Below are 12,269 nucleotides of genomic sequence, written 5' to 3' on the forward strand. Positions count from 1 at the left end.
GGAAAAGCTGGGTTGCTGAAGATAAAACAGCTGCTGTGGATACTGGCTGGAACCAGACTGTTGTTAGCACGGAGTGGATACTGGCTGGAACCAGTTAAATAATAAATGAACTTGGGAGCGATGAAATATGAACTGAAATGTAGAACTTGAGAGCGGAGAAATAATAATACCGGTGGAGAGTGGTAAAGTGTAGAAAGGACACCGGCCCTTTAAGGGAAGCTGTACTCTGCTGGAAGCTGAGCTGGAAGCAGGTAATGTTGTAGCTGGAAACAGATGAATCCACAATGGATTGGAGAGTCAGGCTACACCGCAGGTGGAACGCTGGTGCGGGTCTCTATGGTGGAAGTCTTGAGACAGGAGCTGGAACCTGGAAGGCAATCACAGGAGAGAGACAAACAGGAACTAGGTTTGACAACCAAAGCACTGACGCCTTCCTTGCTCAGGCACAGTGTATTTATACCTGCAGCAAGGAAGGGATTGGCTAGGCAATTATGCAGATTATCAATACTGAGAACAGATTGGTGGAAATGATCAGCTGACAGAATCCAAGATGGCTGCGCCCATGCAGACACTTGGAGGGAAGTTTGGTTTGTAATCCATGTGGTAATGAAAACAGTAATGGCGGCGCCGGCCACCGGAGACAGGAGGCGCCAGGCTGACAGATGCACATCCAACCACGCGGACACAGCGGAGGCCGCGGCTGACGTAATCGCCACTCAGACACTCTGCATGCAGAAGTTCAGGGACGGCGGCGGAGGCCGCGGGAGACGCCTTGCCAGGTGTAATATGGCGTTTACTGTGACAGCGTCCCAGAGTGACAGGAGAGGATACAGGAATGTACACATCAGGATAACAGATGGGATCCGGTCCTGGAGCGCTGAGCCAGCCTTAGGAGGCATCTGATGGGTAAGAAATGGCGTCCAGATACCCGGATCGTGACAGCACCCCCCCCTTTAGGAGTGGCCCCAGGACACTTCTTTGGCTTTTGAGGAAACTTGGAATGGAATCTCCGGACCAAGGCAGGAGCATGGACATCAGAAGCATTGGTCCATGAACGTTCCTCAGGACCATAACCCTTCCAGTCAATAAGATATTGTAGTTGACCGTAACGGTGACGTGAGTCCAGGATCTTGGCCACTTCATACTCAACGCCTCGTTGAGTTTGGACTTTCGGAGTTGGAGGAAGTGAGGAATGAAACCGATTCAAGATCAGCGGTTTCAACAGGGAAACATGGAATGTCCTGGGTATTTTTAAGAAGGGAGGCAACTGGAGTCTGTAAGCAACAGGATTGATGACTTGTTCAATCTTGAAAGGACCGATATAGCGAGGTGCAAACTTCATACTGGGAACTCTTAACCTCAAATTCTTCGTGGATAACCATACCCGATCACTCACCTTGAGAGCAGGAACTGCTCGACGCTTCTTATCCGCAAACTTCTTGTACCTGAACGATGCCTTGAGCAGAGCTGATCGTACGCTCTTCCAGATATTGGCAAACTGATGCAAGGTGATATCCACTGCGGGAACAGAAGTTGCTGGAAGCGGTTGGAACTCAGGGACTTTAGGGTGGAATCCAAAGTTAGTGAAGAATGGTGTTGAAGCAGATGAAGAATGATACTGGTTGTTATGACAGAACTCGGCCCAGGGAAGTAATTGAACCCAGTCATCTTGAGAGGAGGACACATAGATGCGGAGGAAGGCCTCCAAGTCCTGATTCACCCTCTCGGTTTGACCATTGGTCTGAGGATGGTAAGCCGTGGAAAACTTTAGCTTGACTTGGAGGACTTGACATAAACTTCGCCAGAATTTGGCTGTGAATTGAACTCCTCGATCTGAGATAATTTCTTCAGGAAGACCGTGGAGTCGGAAGATCTCTTGTATGAATACTTGAGCCAACTTGGAAGCTGACGGAAGACCGGTGAGAGGAATGAAGTGTGCCATCTTGGTGAACCGGTCAACTACCACCCAGATGGTATTGAACTTGTTGCACATGGGTAAGTCTGTAATGAAATCCATCGACAAGTGGGTCCATGGTCGACGGGGAACGGATAGTGGAACCAGTTGCCCCGCAGGCGACTGGCGGGATACTTTATGTTGGGCACACTTTGGGCAAGATGCAATAAACTCCAAGACGTCCTTTTTCAGAGTTGGCCACCAATAGGACCTAGAGATAAACTCCAGGGTTTTTTGGATACCTGTATGTCCGGCAAAACGGGAAGCATGGGCCCAATGCATGAGCTTCTCCCTTAGCATCGGCTTCACAAAACTTTTCCCTGATGGGGGCGTAGAGTCCATCCCTACCGTGGAGAATGCCAACGGATTTATAATAGGATGCTTGTCTGAAGACTCTGACTCATTTTCTTGCTCCCATGAGCGGGAAAGGGCATCGGCCTTGCGATTCTGAGAGCCCGGACAGAACTGGAGTTTAAAGTCGAACCTGGAAAAGAAAAGTGCCCATCTGGCCTGACGAGGGTTGAGACATTGTGCGCCCTTCAGGTATAAAAGGTTCTTGTGGTCTGTAAGTATGGTGATTGAATGAGAAGCTCCCTCCAACAGATACCTCCACTCTTCTAGAACGAGCTTGATGGCTAGCAACTCCTGGTCGCCAATGGCATAGTTGCGCTCAGCTGGGGAGAACTTCGGGGAGAAGAAACTGCAAGGGTGTAAATGGCCATCTTTAGCCCTCTGAGATAACACCGCTCCTACTCCAACGGAGGAGGCATCCACCTCTAAGATGAAAGGAGAGTCGATGTCAGGCTGTTTCAGAACAGGCGCAGAGATGAACCTTTGTTTTAAAAGATGAAATGCTTGCATGGCTTCTTCAGACCACTTGGACGGGTTAGCACCCTTCTTAGTGAAAGCAGTAATAGGCGCCACAATGGTGGAAAAGTCTCGTATAAACTTTCGGTAATAGTTGGCGAACCCTAAGAACCTCTGGACCCCTTTGAGGGTTAAGGGTACCGGACAATTTTGGATTGCTTGTAGTTTCTCAGGATCCATCTCTAGTCCGGAACCGGACACAATGTACCCTAGAAACGGAATGGACTTGACTTCAAAGACGCATTTTTCTAATTTGCAATAGAGATGATTGACACGGAGACGGGACAGAACCTCTTTAACCCAAAAACGATGTTCCTCTAAATCGTTGGCAAAAATGAGGATATCGTCTAGATAGACCACGACATGACGGTATAGAATGTCTCTGAAGATCTCATTGACAAAATGCTGGAAGACAGCTGGAGCATTGCTCAATCCGAAGGGCATGACGAGGTACTCATAATGTCCGTCACGGGTGTTAAAGGCGGTCTTCCACTCGTCACCCTCACGGATCCGGATGAGATTGTATGCACCTCGCAAGTCCAGCTTTGTAAAGATGGTAGCTCCGCTAACTCTGTCAAAGAGCTCAGTAATCAGGGGTAAAGGATAACGGTTCTTGATGGTAATGTCGTTCAAACCTCTGTAGTCGATGCACGGCCGCAGACCACCATCTTTCTTTTTTACAAAAAAGAAGCCTGCGCCGGCTGGAGAAGAAGAAGGTCGAATGAACCCCTTTGCTAGGTTCTCTTTAATATATTCCTCCATAGAATGCGTCTCAGGCAGAGACAACGGATAAGTTCGGCCTCGAGGTGGAACCTTCCCTGGAACGAGATCAATCGGACAGTCCCATTCTCTATGAGGAGGAAGGATATCAGCAGAAGCTTTACTGAACACATCCGTGAAATCTTGATATGGAGGAGGTGGAACATCAGACGACCTGGGGGAGGAAGAACAGACAGGCAATACTTTAAACAAACATGTCTCAGCACAGGAGGAACCCCATGCCAGGATTTGCGTAGTCGTCCAATCAATTGTAGGATTGTGAAGACGGAGCCATGGAAGGCCCAGGACCACAGGATGTGTGGCTCTTGGAATCACTAAAAAAGAAATAAGTTCGGAATGAAGAACTCCCACTCTCAGACGAACTGGTAGAGTCCTTAAAGAAATAACTGCATCAAAAATTTTGCTGCCATCCACGGCAGTTAAAGAAATGGACGAAGGAAGTCTCTCGGTGGGTAGGGACCACCGTTTAACATAGGCTTCGGTAATAAAGTTCCCAGCTGCTCCGGAATCAAGGAGGGCAATGACGTTCCGATAACGTTGAGCAACTTGAAGCGAGACTGGGAGATTACAATCTTGAGGAGATGGAGAGGAGATCATTACTCCTAGCCGGCCCTCTCCTTGGCGAGCTAGGATTTGGAGTTTCCCGGACGTTTGGGACAGGCATTAATGGTGTGAGACGGAGCTGCACAATAGAGACAGAGAAACTCGGAGAGACGTCTTCGGCGCTCAGCAGGAGTTAAACGGGAACGGCCAAGTTGCATGGGCTCATCTTTAGATGGTGACAGTTGACGAGGAGGAGGAGCAGAAGATTTTGGAGCAGATGATCTTCCACGCTCAGTTGCTCTCTCTCTGAAACGTAAATCAACTTTCGTGCAGAGTGAGATTAGCTCATCTAACTTAGAAGGTAAGTCTCTGGTAGCTAACTCATCTTTAATACGCTCAGATAAGCCATGCCAGAATGCAGCATACAGGGCCTCGTCGTTCCATGCCAGTTCGGATGCCAGGATCTGGAACTGTATCAGATATTGTCCTACAGTACGTGATCCCTGGCGTAAACGGAGAATCTCGGATGAAGCTGAGGTTACCCGGCCTGGCTCGTCGAAGATGCGCCTGAATGTTGACACGAAGGCAGTGTAGGAAGATAGCAGGGTGTCGGACCTCTCCCATAACGGTGATGCCCAATCAAGGGCTGAGCCACTGAGAAGAGAAATAATGTAGGCAATTTTTGTACGGTCACTGGGAAAATTGCCAGGTTGTAGCTCAAACTGAATCTCACACTGGTTGAGAAATCCCCTGCAGAATCTTGGATATCCGTCAAATTTTGCTGGCGTTGGAAGATGAAGACGTGGAGCAGAAATGGGTAAGGTGGGTGGGGTTATAGCTGGAGTCACTGTGGTTGACGCACAAGACGCGCCTGATCCATGGAGAGTTGTCTGAATCCCATCCAGCCGAGTAGAGAGATCCTGGAGACAGCGGATGATGTGGCCCTGTGCAGCCTCCTGATGTTCTAGTCGGGCTGCCAGTTCTTGCATCGGCCTGGCCGCTTGATCCTGGTCTCCGGCTGGATTCATTAGGTCAGTGCTTACTGTCACAACTGAGGGCCTGAGCTGACAGGAGGCAGCCTCAGTTGTAGGGGCTGAGATGTACCGGAACCTGGGAGGTTGTATCAGACCCCTGGACATGTAAGTAACATGAATAATAACTGCCCGAAGGCGTGACCACGACAACTTGGATAAAAGTCAATGATGTTTATTATGACAACTCCGCAACACAGCAGCAGTAAAAGAAAACGTAAAAGTCAGCAAAGAATAAATACAGTTCCTGGGTACTACAGGATGGCAGGAGCCACAGGGCACTGGTAGTGTGAGATAGTTCTTATGATCTTCTAGATGGAAAGTCCTTACCAGGCCCGACTGTAGCAATGGAGATAACCCAGGATTGTGCCAGCTGGTGTTCCAGGAAAAGCTGGGTTGCTGAAGATAAAACAGCTGCTGTGGATACTGGCTGGAACCAGACTGTTGTTAGCACGGAGTGGATACTGGCTGGAACCAGTTAAATAATAAATGAACTTGGGAGCGATGAAATATGAACTGAAATGTAGAACTTGAGAGCGGAGAAATAATAATACCGGTGGAGAGTGGTAAAGTGTAGAAAGGACACCGGCCCTTTAAGGGAAGCTGTACTCTGCTGGAAGCTGAGCTGGAAGCAGGTAATGTTGTAGCTGGAAACCGATGAATCCACAATGGATTGGAGAGTCAGGCTACACCGCAGGTGGAACGCTGGTGCGGGTCTCTATGGTGGAAGTCTTGAGACAGGAGCTGGAACCTGGAAGGCAATCACAGGAGAGAGACAAACAGGAACTAGGTTTGACAACCAAAGCACTGACGCCTTCCTTGCTCAGGCACAGTGTATTTATACCTGCAGCAAGGAAGGGATTGGCTGGGCAATTATGCAGATTATCAATACTGAGAACAGATTGGTGGAAATGATCAGCTGACAGAATCCAAGATGGCTGCGCCCATGCAGACACTTGGAGGGAAGTTTGGTTTGTAATCCATGTGGTAATGAAAACAGTAATGGCGGCGCCGGCCACCGGAGACAGGAGGCGCCAGGCTGACAGATGCACATCCAACCACGCGGACACAGCGGAGGCCGCGGCTGACGTAATCGCCACTCAGACACTCTGCATGCAGAAGTTCAGGGACGGCGGCGGAGGCCGCGGGAGACGCCATGCCAGGTGTAATATGGCGTTTACTGTGACAGCGTCCCAGAGTGACAGGAGAGGATACAGGAATGTACACATCAGGATAACAGATGGGATCCGGTCCTGGAGCGCTGAGCCAGCCTTAGGAGGCATCTGATGGGTAAGAAATGGCGTCCAGATACCCGGATCGTGACACTGGACACCATTAGCTCCAGAGGGATCGACCGCAGGCCCAGTCCTTGGTGTTCGGTCCCGGAGCCGCGCCACCGTCCCCCTTACAGAGCCAGAAGCAAGAAGAGGTCCGGAAAAACGGCGGCAGAAGACATCAGTCTTCACCAAGGTAGCGCACAGCACTGCAGCTGTGCGCCATTGCTCCTCATGCACACTTCACACTCCGGTCACTGAGGGTGCAGGGCGCTTGGGGGGGGGCGCCCTGAGCAGCAATAAAAACACCTTGGCTGGCAAAAATACCACAATATATAGCCCTAGAGGCTATATATGTGGTAAATTCCCCTGCCAAAATCCAGAAAAAAGCGGGAGAATAGGCCGCGGAAAAGGGGCGGAGCTATCTCCCTCAGACACACTGGCGCCATTTCTCCTTCACAGATCCGCTGGAAGGAAGCTCCCTGGCTCTCCCCTGCAGTCTACACTTCAGAACAGGGTAAAAACAGAGAGGGGGGGGCACTAAATTTGGGCGCAATACATATATAATATAAAAAGCAGCTATAGGGGACATAACTCAGTTAGTCCCTGCATTATATAGCGCTCTGGTGTGTGCTGGCATACTCTCACTCTGTCCCCCCAAAGGGCTTTTGTGGGTCCTGTCCTCATTCGGAGCATTCCTTGTGTGTGTGCGGTGTGTCGGTACGGCTGTGTCAACATGTTTGATGAGGATAATGATGTGGAGGCAGAGCAGATGCCTTTAGAAGGGATGTCACCCCCTGCGGGGCAGACACCTGAGTGGATGGGCTTATGGAAAGTAATGAGTGCACGTATAGACTCCTTATATAAGAAAATCGACGACATGCCAAATGTGGGACAGCCGACTTCTCAGCTCGTGCCTGCCCAGGCGTCGCATGGGTCGTCAGGGGCTCTAAAACGCCCGCTACCTCAAGCAGACCCAGATGTCGACACTGATACTGACACCAGTGTCGACGACGATGAGTCAAACCTGATGCCCACTAAGGCCATTCACTGTATGATTGAGGCAATGAAAGAGGTGTTAAACATTTCTGATATAACTACTGGTACCACTAAAAAGGGTATTATGTTTGGAGAGAAAAAACTACCCGTAGTTTTTCCCCCATCAGATGAATTAAATGAAGTGTGTGAAGAAGCGTGGGCTTTCCCTGATAAAAAATTGGTAATTCCTAAGAAGGTACTAATGGCGTTCCCTTTCCCGCCAGAGGATAGGTCACGTTGGGAAACACCCCCTAGAGTGGATAAAGCGCTCACACGTTTGTCTAAAAAGGTGGCACTACCGTCTCCGGATACGGCCGCCCTCAAGGAACCTGCTGCTAGAAAGCAGGAGGCGATCCTGAAGTCTGTATATACACACACAGGCATTATACTTAGGCCAGCTATTGCGTCAGCTTGGATGTGCAGTGCTGCCGCTGCTTGGTCAGATAAACTGTCAGAAAATATTGACACATTAGAATCCTGTTAACCATAGACCATATAAAAGACTCAGTCTTATATATGAGAGATGCACAGAGGGAAATCTGCCGACTGGCATCTAAAGTAAGTGCATTGTCCATTTCTGCTAGGAGAGGCTTATGGACTCGCCAGTGGACAGGAGATGCAGATTCTAAAAAGCACATGGAAGTGTTGCCATATAAGGGTGAGGAATTATTTGGGGATGGTCTCTCGGACCTAGTTTCCACAGCAACGTCTGGGAAGTCAGCATTTTTACCCCATGTCCCCTCACAGCCTAAGAAGGCGCCGTTTTATCAGGTTCAGTCCTTTCGGACCCAGAAAAACAGGCGTGGAAAAGGCGGGTCTTTTCTGTCCAGAGGCAGAGGTAGGGGAAAAAGGCTGCAACAAACAGCAGGTTCCCAGGTGCAAAAGTCCTCCCCCGCTGCTTCTTCCAAGTCCGCCGCATGACGGTGGGGCTCCACAGGCGGAGCCAGGTACGGTGGGGGGTCGCCTCAAAAATTTCAGCGATCAGTGGGTTCGCTCACAGGTGGATCCCTGGATCCTGCAAATAGTATCTCAGGGGTACAAGCTGGAATTCGAGGCGTCCCCACCCCACCGGTTCCTAAAATCTGCCTTGCCAATTGCTCCCTCAGACAGGGAGGCGGTGCTAACGGCAATTCACAAGCTGTATTCTCAGCAGGTGATAATCAAGGTACCCCTACTTCAACAAGGCCGGGGTTATTATTCCACACTATTTGTGGTACCGAAACCGGACGGTTCGGTGAGACCCATTCTAAATTTGAAATCCTTGAACACATACATAAAGAAATTCAAGTTCAAGATGGAATCGCTCAGGGCGGTTATTGCAAGCCTGGACGAGGGGGATTACATGGTATCCCTGGACATCAAGGATGCTTACTTGCATGTCCCCATTTACCATCCTCACCAGGAGTACCTCAGATTTGTGGTACAGGATTGCCATTACCAATTCCAGACGCTGCCGTTTGGACTGTCCACGGCACCGAGGGTATTTACCAAGGTTATGGCGGAAATGATGATACTCCTTCGAAGAAAGGGAGTTTTAATTATCCCGTACTTGGACGATCTCCTAATAAAAGCGAGGTCCAAGGAACAGTTGTTGGTGGGAGTAGCACTATCCCAGGATGTGCTGCACCAGCACGGCTGGATTCTGAATATCCCAAAGTCACAGCTGGTTCCGACAACACGGCTACTGTTCCTGGGTATGATTTTGGATACAGTCCAGAAAAAAGTGTTTCTCCCGGAGGAGAAAGCCAGGGAGTTGTCATCTCTAGTCAGAGACCTCCTGAACCACCAAAACAGGTATCAGTGCATCACTGCACGCGGGTCCTGGGAAAGATGGTGGCTTCTTACGAAGCAATTCCCTTCGGCAGGTTCTATGCCAGAATCTTTCAGTGGGACCTGTTGGACCAGTGGTCCGGATCGCATCTTCAGATGCATCGCTTGATAACCCTGTCTCCAAGAACCAGGGTGTCGCTACTGTGGTGGCTGCAGAGTGCCCATCTTCTAGAGGGCCGCAGGTTCGGCATACAGGACTGGGTCCTGGTGACCACGGATGCCAGCCTTCGAGGCTGGGGGGCAGTCACACAGGGAAGAAACTTCCAAGGACTATGGTCGAGTCAGGAGACTTCCCTTCACATAAATATTCTGGAACTAAGGGCCATCTACAATGCCCTAAGTCAAGCAAAATCCCTGCTCCTACACCAGCCGGTGCTGATCCAGTCAGACAACATCACGGCAGTCGCCCATGTAAATCGACAGGGCGGCACAAGAAGCAGGATGGCGATGGCGGAAGCCACAAGAATTCTCCGATGGGCGGAGAATCATGTACTAGCACTGTCAGCAGTGTTCATTCCGGGAGTGGACAACTGGGAAGCAGACTTCCTCAGCAGACACGACCTCCACCCGGGAGAGTGGGGACTTCATCCAGAAGTCTTCCAGATGCTGGTAAACCGTTGGGAAAAACCACAGGTGGACATGATGGCGTCCCGCCTCAACAAAAAGTTAAAAAGATATTGCGCCAGGTCAAGGGACCCTCAGGCGATAGCTGTGGACGCTCTAGTGACACCGTGGGTGTACCAGTCGGTTTATGTGTTCCCTCCTCTGCCTCTCATACCAAAGGTATTGAGAATAATAAGAAAGCGAGGAGTAAACACCATTCTCGTGGTTCCGGATTGGCCAAGACGAGCGTGGTACCCGGAACTTCAAGAGATGCTCTCAGAGGACCCGTGGCCTCTACCGCTCAGACAGGACCTGCTACAACAGGGGCCCTGTCTGTTCCAAGACTTACCGCGGCTGCGTTTGACGGCATGGCGGTTGAACACCGGATCCTAAAGGAAAAGGGTATTCCGGAAGAAGTCATTCCTACGCTTATTAAGGCCAGGAAAGATGTTACGGCAAAGCATTATCACCGCATATGGCGGAAATATGTTGCATGGTGCGAGGCCAAAAAGGCCCCAACGGAGGAATTTCAACTAGGTCGATTTCTGCATTTCCTGCAAGCAGGAGTGAATATGGGCCTAAAACTAGGCTCCATTAAAGTACAGATCTCGGCTCTGTCGATTTTCTTTCAAAAAGAACTAGCTTCAGTACCTGAAGTTCAGACATTTGTGAAAGGAGTGCTGCATATTCAGCCCCCATTTGTGCCTCCTGTGGCACCTTGGGATCTCAACGTGATGTTGAGTTTCTTAAAATCACATTGGTTTGAGCCACTAAAAACCGTGGATCTGAAATATCTCACGTGGAAAGTGGTCATGTTATTGGCCCTGGCTTCAGCCAGGCGAGTGTCAGAATTGGCGGCTTTATCATGTAAAAGCCCTTATCTGATTTTCCATATGGATAGGGCAGAATTGAGGTCTCGTCCCCAGTTTCTCCCTAAGGTGGTGTCAGCGTTTCACCTGAACCAGCCTATTGTGGTGCCTGCGGCTACTAAGGATTTGGAGGACTCCAAGTTGCTAGACGTTGTCAGGGCCCTGAAAATATATGTTTCCAGGACGGCTGGAGTCAGAAAATCTGACTCGCTGTTTATCCTGTATGCACCCAACAAGCTGGGTGCTCCTGCTTCTAAGCAGTCTATTGCTCGCTGGATTTGTAGTACAATTCAGCTTGCACATTCTGTGGCAGGCATGCCACAGCCAAAATCTGTAAATGCCCATTCCACAAGGAGGGTGGGCTCATCTTGGGCGGCTGCCCGAGGGGTCTCGGCTTTACAACTTTGCCGAGCAGCTACTTGGTCAGGGGCAAACACATTTGCAAAATTCTACAAATTTGATACCCTGGCTGAGCAGGACCTGGAGTTCTCTCATTCGGTGCTACAGAGTCATCCGCACTCTCCCGCCCGTTTCGGAGCTTTGGTATAATCCCCATGGTCCTTACGGAGTTCCCAGCATCCACTAGGACGTTAGAGAAAATAAGAATTTACTCACCGGTAATTCTATTTCTCGTAGTCCGTAGTGGATGCTGGGCGCCCATCCCAAGTGCGGATTGTCTGCAATACTTGTAAATAGTTATTGTTAACTAAAGGGTTATTGTTGAGCCATCTGTTGGGAGGCTCAGTTGTTTTCATACTGTCAAACTGGATATAGTATCACGAGTTGTACGGTGTGATTGGTGTGGCTGGTAAGAGTCTTACCCGGGATTCTAAATCCTTCCTTATTATGTCTGCTCGTCCGGGCACGGTGTCCTAACTGAGGCTTGGAGGAGGGTCATAGTGGGAGGAGCCAGTGCACACCAGGTAGTCCTAAATCTTTCTAGAGTGCCCAGCCTCCTTCGGAGCCCGCTATTCCCCATGGTCCTTACGGAGTTCCCAGCATCCACTACGGACTACGAGAAATAGAATTACCGGTGAGTAAATTCTTATTTTTATATTTCCACTCCCTTGTTTCTCATTTGGGAAAGAAAGGTGACAGCATTGGAGCAGCTTACAAAGAAACAGTTATGTGAGGAACCATGCTTATCTTTGTGTGAGTATGGTACGCATCTATTTTTGTCAACACTGTTTCAGATAAAGATACCTTTATGTGTGGAGATCGTATTTTTCCATTGTGAATGGGGTATGCCATTTACTTCGAGTGGACTAGCTTCAGTTTGAGAAAAATATTATGGGACATATTACACTATGATGTGTTTTTATTATGTTTTATTACATATCATCATGAGACCATCTGTGGAATAGAAGAGCTATTTGCATCACCACGAGAGGAGACGTACTGAATTGGGATCCTCTCCTTTTTAATACATAAGGACATTTAAGTATCATTTGTTTATGAAACGGCACTGAGCGCCTTGTTC

At 49.4% G+C, this 12,269-nt stretch overlaps 1 protein-coding gene across 6 annotated transcripts in view; it reads left to right on the top strand.

The window, feature by feature from the left end:
- VARS1 (valyl-tRNA synthetase 1) overlaps positions 1-12,269 on the top strand; it is a 45,257-nt gene that overhangs the window by 4,143 nt on the left and 28,845 nt on the right. The gene's annotated exons all lie outside the window — the stretch shown is intronic.

The sequence above is a fragment of the Pseudophryne corroboree genome, chromosome 8 (assembly GCF_028390025.1).
Source record: "Pseudophryne corroboree isolate aPseCor3 chromosome 8, aPseCor3.hap2, whole genome shotgun sequence".
In the NCBI taxonomy this organism is placed as follows: domain Eukaryota; kingdom Metazoa; phylum Chordata; class Amphibia; order Anura; family Myobatrachidae; genus Pseudophryne; species Pseudophryne corroboree.